Source organism: Triticum dicoccoides, chromosome 3B (assembly GCF_002162155.2).
Source record: "Triticum dicoccoides isolate Atlit2015 ecotype Zavitan chromosome 3B, WEW_v2.0, whole genome shotgun sequence".
Classification (NCBI taxonomy): domain Eukaryota; kingdom Viridiplantae; phylum Streptophyta; class Magnoliopsida; order Poales; family Poaceae; genus Triticum; species Triticum dicoccoides.
Window position 1 is genome coordinate 507,329,125 of NC_041385.1, and position 11,422 is coordinate 507,340,546.

Consider the following 11,422-nt stretch of genomic DNA (forward strand, 5'->3'; position numbering starts at 1 on the left):
GGCATCGGTGATGGAGCGCGTCCGGAGGTGCGTGGCTTGACGAGGAGGTAGAGGGGGTCGTGGCGGAGCTTCTGGACTCTACGGAGGGGCGAGGGAAGGCCGGTGGCCGCGGCAATGGTGGACAGCGGCGATGAGCTCCGCTCGGGCTGCGCGCGAGAGAGAGAGCAGAGGAGGGGGGAAGGAACGAGAGAGAGTGAGAGGGTCCGGGGGGGGGGCGTGGCATCTCCCGGGGCATCCAGACGAGGAGGGGATAGAGCAGGCAGGCAGGGAGGCTGGTGGCGTGGGCCGGCGCTGGCTGCTGCTGGGCTGCACAGGCAGGAGGCCCAGGTAAGTATCCCTTTTTATTTCTGTTTTCTAATTTTCTGACATCTGTTTGATTTAATAAAAATACTAAACCATTTTATTTTCTTATGCCAATTTTTATAGAAGCTAGTGGTATTGTTCTAGAACTCCCAAACAAGTGGCATAATTTTTGGACCATATTTTATATATATAACAATATATATCCAAAGCAAATAATTATCGGATTAATCAAAATGGCCAAAATTAAATATCCATGAGCTCCTAAAATATTTGTTTGAATTTTACCTCTGACCAATATTTTCAGAGAGCAACATGAACATTTCCTTGGACCTTTTTGGAACAATTTTTATTTGGGTCATTTTCAGAGATGATTCTGAGGGTTCCACCAATCCTCATTTCAAATTTAAATGGAATATAAACATGATGCACAATTAACTAGCTAGTCTAGGTCATACCAGACTAGGGATGTGACAATCGGCTCCGAATCATGTCTTTGGTCAATAGTTGGGTTGCCCGGCTCCTGTGCTTGCTACCTTATGTTCTGCTCTATCGGCTAGGGTAGTAAATGGAGAACTACTGCGATTGTGTCCTGGTTCTTCCAGACAAGCAGTAGAGAAAGCCGAAACTGACTGTCATGATGCGGCGAGAGCTAGTCAACTATTCGAGAGGTTTTCAAATCCTTAGAGATTTTTTCCGCTTTATGCGAGGAATCGGTTTTTATCCGATTAGGCGTGTATAGCACCCCAACTTCGGCCTTCCGAATACCAGGGGCTACGCCAAAATTTAAAATTATAGAACTCATATGGCTAAGTGAGGGTGATAAAGCTGTATAGTCCGATTGCCTTGTTCGTTGCACTAAACACCTCCTTAAAGGACCTAAAATTTGGATTAAGAGTGTTTAGATTTATCCCGAGCACCCCTGTACTAGCTACGTGGGGGCAGAAGCCGACGACTGGCCAACTCTCAGATTTTATAAACGGCCGCACATGAGGTAAAATTTTAAATAACAAGCATTATATTACATAAAGATCTTGTTCCATATTACAGGATAGGATAAAATAATGCTTTCAAGGGAAAATGATATCCTTGGCACATTACTCCGCCACAAGGCAGGATCCCTCCATGACTCTGTCATAGTACATCTCGGGCTTGCAATGCTCCTTGCCCGCGGGCGGAACCTCGGTCATCAACTTCGTGGTATCCATCTTCGCCCAGTGCATCTTGGTGCAGGTGAAAGCCATCCACGCAGCTTCAACGCAGACCGACTGCATGACGGCATCAAGCTGAGGGCAAGCACTGACCAATCGCTTCACGAGTCCGAAGTAGCTACTAGGCATGGACTCGGCAGGCCATAGCCGGATTATTAGATCCTTCATGGCCAGTTCGGCCGCCTTGTGCAGCTCGACCAGCTGTTTGAGCTGGTCGCTAAAGGGCACCGGATGTTCTGGCCCAAGGTATTGAGACCAGAACAGCTTCTCCGTAGAACTCCCTTCGTCGGCTCGATAGAACTCTGCATCATTTGATATGCTGCGCGACAGATCCGCAAACGCTCCTGGAGAACTCCAAATTCGGGTAAGCAAAAGGAACGTTTTCTTCACATACTTGCTTTGCATAATAAAAGCCTTATCTGCCGCGATCTTCTTGGCCGCCTGGATTTCCTGGAGGGCGCTCCGGGCCTCGGCTCGGGCATCCTGTGTGCTCTGGCGAGCCTTGGCAAGTTCTGACTCTTGAGTCTTCGAATCACGCTCCAAGGACTCGTGTTTCTTGATGGCGTCCTGGAGCTCTAGCTGGACCTCACTGACACGGGCCTCCTACTTCTCGCGCGCAGTTAGTTCCTTGGCCGCTCTGTCTTCGGCCTCGGCCAACGCTTTCTTGAGGACTGCCACCTCGGTAGTGGCCCCTAATAAAGTTCATGACGCCTTAGTCAGCACAAACCATTCGTCCTTCCTAAAATATACGAGCAGGTCAAATACATACCTTTGCTCTCATCCAGCTGCTTCTTCAAGAGGCCGAGCTCTTGCTCGGCCCGCTCCAGGCTTTTCTTCAATCCATAGACCTCCACAGTATGAGCGGAAACAGCTAGCATCGATGCCTGCTTATTCACATAGCCATATTATGTTAAACTCCTGCGAAAATTATTTTGATCCTCTGTTCGGCTTTTCTTTCCGAACACCGAACAGAGCATCAGGGGCTACTGTGTACAATGTGATATTCTTTTGCAATTATATTACTTACCTCAAAGCCTGTTAGAAGGCTAATGCTGGCTTCGGTTAGTCTGTCTTTGGCAGATTGGACCTTCCCAATCACCGTACTCATAAGAGTACGGTGTTCTTCCACAATGGAAGCGCCTTGTAGCACTTCCAGTAATCTATCCGGTGCCTCTGGCTGGAAAGAAGTCACCGGTGGAGTTGGCTCGCCTCCCTCATTTGGAAGAAGCGGCCTGCCTGAATCCGGAGCGACCTGGGTCTCCGGAGCTGTATTCGGCTGGGGGCCGAATTGGATGCGGCCCCCACTGTCGGTAAGGGTCTTTCCCCCCATTTGCGGCAACCGGGGCTTTATCTTCCGGCATCACCGGGACGGCCTCCCCTTGGCCTAGGATCCTTCCAGACAGCACCTCGGTGTTGTCCGCGGCCTTGGGGGAGGAGGCCGTCGGAAGGGACCCACTGTCTATCGCCGGCGGGTCCAGCGATCCCTCTGAAGAGGAGGACAGCGCAATGTTGGACAGAGCTGGGCTACAAGTGCGTGATCCAGCACATTAAAAACAATAAAGTAAAAATGTCAGATTATTACTGTGTCTGGACACTTACACGCTGGCTAGGGGCTTGACCCTGGGCTCCCACTCCATGTCACTGTTAGTAGCCGCGGCGGAGTAGTCTGGACGGGAAGTTTTCCCCTTCTTGGACGCCTCGGCCCCCCCATGTGTGGAGGCCTTCCTCTTCTTTCTCCTTCCAGCAGGGGAGGGAGGGATCTCTTCTTCCACCTCCTCTTCCTTGTCGTCTTCGATGGAGGAATGCGTCTCGATGTCTTCCGACATCACGTCCGAAGTGCCCTTGCGACGGAGACCGCGTCTGGTCCCAAGGGCCTTCTTCTTGGCCTTCTTCTCCGGCACCTCATAGGGCGCTGGAAACATCATCTTCATCAGAAGAGGCGTTTCTAGATCTTCGGATAGTGGAGCCGGATAGTTAATCTGCTTCGCTATCTCTACCCAGGCCTGAAAGATTGGTAGGGAGGCTTAGATTCCTCCCTCAAATATGCCGGTAAAGGATATACCTTGAAAGGACGAAAAAAACTTACCGGATTAGACTGGCGCTTTGAGCTAAGCCCACGATCCTCGGTCGTGTGTGGTGGTGTTTCTCCGGCCTTAAAAAGCACTTTCCAGATATCTTCGTGCATTGTTCCAAAGAGCTCTAGCAGCGTCTGGTGCTCAGCCGGATCGAACTCCCACAAATTGCAGGACCGGTGTTGGCACGGAAGGACTTGACGAATGAGCATGACTTGTACCATGCTGATGAGCTTGATTCTCTTGTTTATCATGTTCTGGATGCATGTCCGGAGCTCGGACACTTCGTTCGAAGAGCCCCAAGTCAAGCCCTTCTCTTGCCAGGAGGTGAGTCGCATTGGTACTCCGGACCAGAATTCGGGGGCCGCCGCCCAGTTAGAGTCGCACGACTCGGTGATGTAGAACCACCCCGACTGCCACCCCTTCACCGTCTCCACAAAGGAGCCGTCGGTCCAGATAACATTGGGCATCTTGCCCACCAAAGCGCCTCCGCACTCTGCTTGTTGACCGCTCACCACCTTCGGCTTCAGATTGAAAGTCTTCAACCATAACCCAAAATGGGGTGGGATGCGGAGAAATGCCTCGCACACGATAATAAATGCTGATATGTTGAGGATGGAGTTGGGTCCCAGATGATGGAAGTCCAGCCCGTAATAATGCATCAGTCCGCGGACAAATGGGTGGAGGGGAAATCCCAGTTTGCGAACAAAGTGAGAAATAAACACTACCCTTTCTTGGGGTTCTGGGGTAGGGACGATTTGTCCCTTGGCTGGGAGCCGATGGTTGACCGTCTTGGCTAAGTATCCGGCCTCCTGGAGTTTCTTGATATCCTTCTCCTTGACGGAGGAGGCCATCTACTTGCCTTGCGCTCCGGATCCGGACATGGTTTGAGTGCTTTTTGGGGCAGAAGAGGTGGGTGCTTGGGCGCTGGAGCTCGAGAATGAATGATCAGAGGAAGAAGAAGGCGTGGGTGAAAGAAGGAATCCTTATCCTTTATAAAGGCAGTAAAAATCATGCGCCTCCCCACTCGCCCTAAAGCTCGCTTATTTCCCAAGCGCCGTGCTGATGGTATGGTGGGGTTACCCGTACCTGCATTGATGAGAATCCCGTGATAAGGGGACATGATCTCTGCTTTGACAAGACGTGCCAATGAAACCGCGCCTCGAAATACAGAGGGGCGGGATAAAAATGGTTCAAATAAAGACCGGGCCGTGGCGTGATGTCGCGTTGTGAGTTGTCAGCAGATTGGACTCGTGGGATATTATACTCTCTACAGTGGTATGTGGAATTTGTTTTGCAGAGCCGGACACGATTCTTATGTTTAAGATCTACTTTGGAGTATTTGGAGAAGGAACCCGCCTTGCAATGCCGAAAACAATCTGCACGCCGGACTCATCGTTATTGAAGCCTGGTTCAGGGGCTACTAAGGGAGTCCTGGATTAAGGGGTTCTCGGACAGCCGGACTATATGCATATCCCGGACTGTTGGGCTATGAAGATACAAGATAGAAGACTTCGTCCCGTGTTCGGATGAGACTCTCCTTTGCGTGGAAGGCAAGCTTGGCGATTCGGATATGAAGATTCCTTTCTCTATAACCGACTCTGTGTAACCCTAGCCTCCTTCGGTGTCTATATAAACCGGAGGGTTTAGTCCGTAGGACAAGAACAATCATAATCATAGGCTAGCTTCTAGGGTTTAGCCTCTACGATCTCGTGGTAGATCAACTCTTGTAATACTCATATCATCAAGATCAATTAAGCAGGAAGTAGGGTATTACCTCCATCGAGAGGGTCCGAACCTGGGTAAACATTATGTCCACCGCCTCCTGTTACCATTAGCCTTAGACGCACATTTCGGGACCCCCTACCCGTGATCCGCCGGTTTCGACACCGACACCCCTCCTCTGGCGGCTTCACATCGGCGTGTCGTGAGAGTCAAAGCTCCTTCTTTTGGTCTTGGCACTGCCCCTTCGGATATCTTCGCTTCCTCTAGGCACTAGATTCAACCCTTATGTCCATTCCGACAACTTTCCCTCTTTCGTGGCCGGTCGATGGGCATTGGCGGTGCCCTGCTCTAGGCGCGTAGTCCACTACATGTTGGGAATGTCTGCTTCCTCTTATGTGGCTGCCTTTCAGTGACATTTATCCAGGTTCTAGGGTGAACATTTCCATCTATTGCTGGTGCGGGGACTTTTGAGCGAGGCGAGGGTGCATGGTCCTCCTTTGGCGATGGATCTAGATGGTTGTGTCGAGCCAGCGCCCCTGGTGATTTGGCGATGGTGAGCCATTCATCGACGCCGTATGTTCTTATCTGAGCCTGCATTCTACTATTCCTTGGTGATTTGCTCACGCAAGAGGACCAAGTTGTGTGCTTTTTCTTGGACGTGGAGTTTCTAAACCCAGGAGCAAATGCTACTGGTTTGAACAGTGAAATAAAAAAATAGGAAAAAAATTCAAAAATTTCTGATTTTTTGACACACTTTCATAAATGTTTGTTGTGCATGTAAAATTTCATCGCGAAATCACATTGGTGGAAGGCATGGTAAAAAAAATAATTTCGATGCTCTAAAAATGCTACTTACATTCGGAGCTCTGATTTGTCTTTTTGGCATTATGTTTCTTGGTGGTTGGAATCCTAAATGTAATCGTAGCCGGTTTATGACTCTGTTAATTCAAAGTCGCGCTTTTCTTGAGCCTTTCGTCTAAACAAACCATCTCCTGTCCTCTCCTCGAGCGGTTGATGATGTCCATGATCCATATCCACCGCCTTACAGGAGAGGCCGGGGTGTGCCGCCGCCGGGTACTGGTCAGAAGGAGCTGGCGCGCCGCCGCGTGAGATGGAGGGAGGAGGAGCGTGGCCCGCAAGCTTGCCTCCTTGATCCTAGTCCTACTCGGATTCGCAAGGAGGTGGCGCGCCGCCGCGTGAGATGGGGGGAGTAGCAGCTCGCAAGGCAGCTGGCTATACACCGGAGGGAGACGCGGAAATGAGCGCAACCCGGATTGGCAATATTTAATGCGTCCAATCCGGCCGGATGCGAGCGAGTCCGGAGCGCAGCCCACATCCCTCTCCCGCACGCAGCCGACCCGGCTCCGGTGAGCAATCGAGCATCCATCTATATAATCCGGGGCATGAGCCATCGCATCGCATTGCCCACCCATTGCAACAGCAGCCCTAGCGAATTAGCCTAGCCGCTAGCCTGCCCAGGATAACCGCATACGCCCAAAGATCCAAGAACCGTCGCTCGAGCGCCCACCATGCCGGCGTCCCCTGACCAAGCCCACCGCAGCCTTTCCATGATCATCCCTGCCGAGGCAGGCGCCGCGCCGCGCTACGCCGGCCGCAAGAGGCCTCACGAGCTCACCCAAGCCGTGTATGACCCCGCCGCTGCGGAGCAACGGGCCAACGCGGCCGGCCTCTCCCTCTCCGGCGCTCTTGTCCCGTTCTTGGCGCCGCCCGTCGACGCCGCCGCCGCGCCCATCAAGGTCGTGCCGCTCTCCGCCGTCGCTCCCCGAGTCGACCCCCCGTGGATACGCCCCCACTTCGACCTGCGGCTCGACCTGGCGGTACACTTCATCGACGAGAAGGTCGTCACCGCCACCGACCTCGACCCGCAGCAGAACCGGTTCCGCCTCCCGACCGCGGGCGTGCTGCGCAGCCTCCGCCCGATCCTCTCCCCCAAGGAGCTCGAAGCCGCCAGCATACCGCATGAGGGCGCCAGCGCAGCCCCGAGGCTGCCAAGAAGGCCGCCGCCCCCGCCGACCAAGGAGGAGGAGCTGCAGTAAGGGCGAATCAAGAGGAAGAAGAGGCAGGGCAAGAAGCACGGAGGGCTCCCCGTCGTCGTGTGCAACATCCACGCCGGCACCAAGGCGCTGCAGCTGACGCAGTGGGAGAGCAACCACGGCAACATCATCAAGGGGGAAGGGTACCTGGACTTCATCAACTGGTGCTGCTTCAAGGAGAATGACGTGGTCGAGATCTGGGCCTTCAAGGAGCGCTACTTCCACCTCTTCGGCGTCGACATGTGCCATGCGAGCCCGCTCTACATTGTGCTGGCCAAGAAAGAGCAGCGGCCGGCGGCATCGTCCATGGGGATGGCCAAGTGTACTATGTAGTACAAGATTATCCTAGCTAGTTGTGCACAAGTGTAGATTTGACGTATCGTCCTTTTAGATTTTGGATTTCACAAAATCTATTAGCCAAGGCCACCTCAAGATTTTGAGACATTCTGCTGGGTAATTTGATCGGGGTTCTTTTGAGAAATTCAATCTGGAGTAGCTTTTTTAACTTCTAACTTTGGTGTTTCAATATGTTTTAAGAAATTCGATTGTGTTTGATCTTTGTTTTTGAGAAATTCATGATTGCCTTTAGTTTCAGTCTTTGCGAAATCAGTCAATTGGACATGGCCGTGCTCATGTGCATGTTGTAGCGGTGTAGCTTCCATAGCAAGAGCCTACGTTGGTGGTGCCTCGTCTGGTAGCTGTAACGGTTGATGTTTATATCGATTAGCATGTTAATTTTCTTAGTACCCCCGACTGGTGTCATTTAAGGGAGGAGAGGATACAGATGTAAATAAAACCATGTTTAGTGAGCCTGCCATATACACCAGGAGGTGCAGTAAGTCACCGAAGCTCAATCCCTCAAACAAACATAAGGCAATCCCCTCCGAATATCCAGTTGGCCTCATCTGCACCCGGTGAGCAATAAATTCAAAACAAATATTAATTTTTTAAAAAAATTCTAAGTTTTTTTTCACATGGAAGATATTTTAGTGCATGGGGTGTGTGGCAAATTTCAAAGCATTTGGATATCTGAGTAGCTCTCAGAAAAAAATCAGGTCCAAATAGTAGACTTTTTTTTTGACAAATGGTGTTTTTTTTACTGAGAACAAAGTGTGGTTTTATTGGCTCAAAATGGAGCATCAAGAGGATACAAACATAATAAGCACACATTCTGCCTCTGCTTAACTAGAATGCACTCATCCAACAACAACACATGCACACAGAAAAACAAGCAAACAAATGGCAAAGTCATGTAAGACCGAAGCTATGCATAGGTGAGGAAAAAACAAAAGCACCCAAATCCGCGATGAGCAAACTACAATTATGACCATATTCGCATCAAACATGTCATGATAACACATGGACGAGATGTTCTTCAACAGCAATGCCTTCAGGAAGGGAGCGACGCTCAAGCGCTGCAGTCATCGGATCAAACTATCAAGGCAGAATCTAGGTTTTCACCCAGAAGAACCGGTCTGGGAATATCCGAGCAATGCCTTCAACAAGGTAACGACATAAAAATGTCGCCATTGCCAGGTATAACTATCCTGTCAGACCTAGGCTTCCACCCCGGAGCTTGATACCGGGTGTTCGAGTAGCACCACCATCGACATTAATTATGTTGTTGTCACCACTTTTCCGTGATCCCAGCAGCTACCTGCACCATTGCCGCTGCACAAACTTTCCTATGCGTCAAGCCGTCATCTATATTTTGCATCTCATCATCGAAGTCAACCATCAGATCTGAAGGGATAAACCTTCAAGAAGATCTTACCTTCACAATCCGCCTCGAAGCCGCCGCCGCATGCCAGTGTGGTCACCGCAAGACCTATCACCGATGAAGGGGGGCGGTCACAATGCTCCTTGCCATGACCCTTGCCGGATCTGCGCATAGACTAGCCCATAACGGTGCCCCGGCTAGCCCTTGACCGCATAGGGGCAGCGACGCCACCTGCCGCACAACCACGGTCAGATCTGGGAAAGAACCAGCCTGCTCCAGCGTTGACCGACCAGCCATGAACGAAAGGAAAGGGCAACTTGTGGTGACCGACAACATGCGGCCTAGGATGGGGTTGTTGGGCGTAGCATGCAATTTCAACAAATTTCCTACGCTCACGCAAGATCTATCTGTGAGATGCATAGCAACGAGAGGGGAAGAGTGTGTCCACATACCCTCGTAGACCGAAAGCGGAAGTGTTTGTTAACACGGTTGATGTAGTCGAACTTCTTCTCATTCTGACTGATCAAGCACCGAACGTACGTCACCTCCGAGTTCTACACACGTTCAGCTCGATGACGTCCCTCAAACTCTTGATCCAGCAAAGTGTTGAGGGAGAGGTGCGTCTGCTCGACGGCATGGTGACGGTGATGGTGAAGTGATCCGCGTAGGGCTTCGCCTAAGCACTACGTGAATATGACCGGAGGCGTAAACCGTGGAGGGGGGCGCCGCGCAGAGCTATGAATCAATGGTGTGTGTTCTAGCGGTGCCCCCACATATATATAGGTGGGAGAGGGAGAGGGGCAGCAAGGGGCGCCCCAAGTAGGAGTAATCCTACTTGGGCGCCCCTACAAGTCGGCCTCCCCCCTTCCATAAGTGTCGGAGGGGGAAGGAAGGAGGAGGGGGGAGGGAAGGAAGGGGGAGGCCGAATCCCTCCCCTTCCTTCTCTCTTACCCCTTTCCTTTCCCCCCTAATTCGGCCTACATGGGGGCGCACCAGCCCCTTAGGGGCTTGTCTGTCCCCCTCTTGGCCCATTAGGCCCATGTAATTTGCCGGGGGTTGCCCGGAACCCCTTTCGGTGACCCGATACATACCCGGTACCCCCGGAACACTTTTGGTGTCCGAATACTATTGTCCTATATAAGAATATTTACCTCTCGACCATTTCGAGACTCCTCATCATGTCCGTGATCTCATCCGGGACTCCGAACAACATTCGGTCACCAAATCACATAACTCATATAATACAAATCGTCATCAAACGTTAAGCGTGCGGACCCTACGGGTTCGAGAACTATGGAGACATGACCGATACACCTCTCCAATCAATAACCAACAACGAAACCTGGATGCTCATATTGGCTCCCACATATTCTGCGAAGATCTTTATCGGTCGAACCATTATGACAACATACGTTATTCCCTTTGTCGTCGGTATGTTACTTGCTGAGATTCGATCGTCGGTATCTTCATACCTAGTTCAATCTTGTTACCGGCAAGTCTCTTTACTCGTTCCGTAATGCATCGTCCCACAACTAACTCATTAGTCACATTGCTTGCAAGGCTTCTTGTGATGTGCATTACTGAGAGGGCCCAGAGATACCTCTCTGACACTCGGAGTGACAAATCCTAATCTCGATCTATGCCAGCCCAACAAACACCTTCGGAGATACCTGTAGAGCATCTTTATAATCACCCAGTTACGTTGTGACGTTTGATAGCACACAGGGCATTCCTCCGGTACCCGAGAGTTGCATAATCTCATAGTTGGAGGAATATGTATGACATGAAGAAAGCAGTATCAATAAAACTGAACGATCATTATGCTAAGCTAACGGATGGGTCTTGTCCATCACATCATTCTCCTAATGATGTGTAACGCCCCAGATGTAACTTTCCATAATTGTAACTCCAACTCTTGCCTTTTCCGGAGATGCGATATGATATTTCCTTCGTGGTTGGGTTTTTGTCTTTTGTTTTGCATTTTGTTCATGTCATGCATCTCATCTCATAGCATCATGCGCATTGCATCCGCATGTTTTCATAAAACTCGCACCCGTTCGTAGTTGCCGCGTTTCCCTTGCCTCCTTTGACCATTCCGAGACCAACCGGGTTTCTTGAGTCCCTCCTGTCTGACCACCTAACCTCTCTGCACAACCATCGACCCCCTCTTGTGCGTGTCCGAAACCTGCCCCCACCCTGACCTGCTCAGTCATCTCCGTTGGATTCGAATCATCCCCTAACATCCCTAAAATATCTTCGTTTTCTTATTTGGACTCCCTACCTATTTATCCCGGACCGCCCGATCGCGATCGGAGGATCCAAATCATCCCCCTTTCATAT